Consider the following 1,886-nt stretch of genomic DNA (forward strand, 5'->3'; position numbering starts at 1 on the left):
TATATCTGTTCTTGTCATGGTTCTCACTTCTTTTGGGTATATACCTAGTAATGGAATGGCTGGGTCAAATGGTGTTTCTAATTCCAACTTTTGAAGGAATCACCATACTGCTTTCCACAACGGTTGTACCATTTTACAGTCCCACCAGCAGTGTATGAGAGTCCCAATCTCTCTACAACCTCGCCAGCATTTGTTATTTTCTGTCTTGTTGAACGAATGTAATTATTCTTGTAGAAAGAACAGACTATGGCATAAGTTATAGAGTATGTCATGTCCACAGGGACATGGGGGAACTGTAGATTCTGTTTTGGGTTCTCTTTCTTTCTTTTTCAGAACATTTGATCTGGAGGAAGCCAGCTGCCATGTCATGAAAGCAATACTATGGAGAGGCCAACATGATGAAGAAATGAAGCGAGGGAGCTTGGAAGCAGCCCCTTTACATGATAACCACAATCCTGGCCAAAAATTTGACTGAAGTCTTATGAGAGATCATGAGCAGCCACAAGATTATTGCCCTAGAGAAATTTAGTGAGAAAAATAAATGTTTGTTGGTTTAAGCTACAAAAAATTTGGGGACAATTTGTAATGTAGCAATAGTTAATTAATAAAATAGGTTCTCAGCTTTTTTTCTCTTTTCCCTCTGAGAAGTCCCCTAGAGCCAAGAAAGGGAGGGACCAGAAGCAGCCTCGGGGACCTCAGGAGCAGCAGGATATCCAGTTTAAAAGGGACAGGAGACAAGGCAGGCCCCAAGCCCCCTAGAGCCAGGAAAGGGAGGGAGCAGTAGTGGCCAGGACCACAGAGTGGCAGATTTCAGGAAGGAATTAGGTAAGAGGAAGGTGCAGAGGTTTCCAACAGCTAAGGGAGACAAACTGGTCTGTTAGTTTGTCATTCTGTGAGGCTTATACATTGCTGTGAGGTTTGAGGCTATGCCCCTGGTGTTTCAGATGCCAGCAGAGTTGCACATGGTGCACAGGTTTCAATGCAGCTTAGACTAAGACAGAGTAGGAAGAAGGGGGAGGCCATCCACATTTCAAAAATTGGCCAGGGAAATCCTTATGAATAGCAGAGAAACACTGTCTGATACATTACAGGGCAACTTTATGAATAGCTTGGAAACATTGTCCAACACAGTGCAGGAAGACTAGCCCCTTGTGTTGGAAGGCACTCAAAATAGGACTGGGAAACAGCTGCCTCATTAGAGTAGAACCAACCTTAATGATATGGATAAAGTAAACCTTTTAGGACCTCCATTCGCTGATGTGACATGACTCAAATTGAGGAGAAACAGCTGCAAACATCCATTAATAATCGGAACATGGGATGTACAAAGTATGAATCTAGGAAAATTGGAAGTTGTCATAAATGAAATGGAACACATGAAGATTTATATTTTAGGCATTAGTGAGCTGAAATGGACCTGTTTTGGCCATTTTGAATCAGACAACCATATGATCTACTATGCCAGGAATGACAAATTGAAGAGGAATGGCGTGGCATTCATCATCACAAAAGATGTTTCAAGATCTGTGCTGCAGTGCAACGCTGTCAGTGATACGATAACAGCCATATGCCTACAAGGAATACCAGTTAATACGACTATTATTCAAATTTATGCACCAACCACCAAAGTAAAAGATGAGGAAATTTAAGATTTTTATCAACTTCTGCAGTCTGAAATTGACTGAACATGCAATCAAGATGTGTTGCTTATCACTGGTGATTGCAAGGCAATAGTTGAAAACAAAGAAGAATCACTGGTGGTTGGAAAATATGGCCTTGGTGACAGAAATAATGCTGAAGATCGCATGATAGAATTTTGCAAGACCAACGACTTATTCATTGCAAATACCTTTTTTTCGACAACACAAATGGTGGCTATACATGTG

General features: G+C 41.3%; 1 protein-coding gene across 1 annotated transcript in view; it reads right to left on the bottom strand.

The window, feature by feature from the left end:
* Window positions 1-1,886, bottom strand: part of CCDC178 (coiled-coil domain containing 178) — a 664,873-nt gene that overhangs the window by 73,464 nt on the left and 589,523 nt on the right. The gene's annotated exons all lie outside the window — the stretch shown is intronic.

Source organism: Orycteropus afer, unplaced genomic scaffold, assembly GCF_000298275.1.
Source record: "Orycteropus afer afer isolate SDZICR_OR568_19922 unplaced genomic scaffold, OryAfe1.0 scaffold00141, whole genome shotgun sequence".
NCBI classification, from domain to species: Eukaryota; Metazoa; Chordata; class Mammalia; order Tubulidentata; family Orycteropodidae; genus Orycteropus; species Orycteropus afer.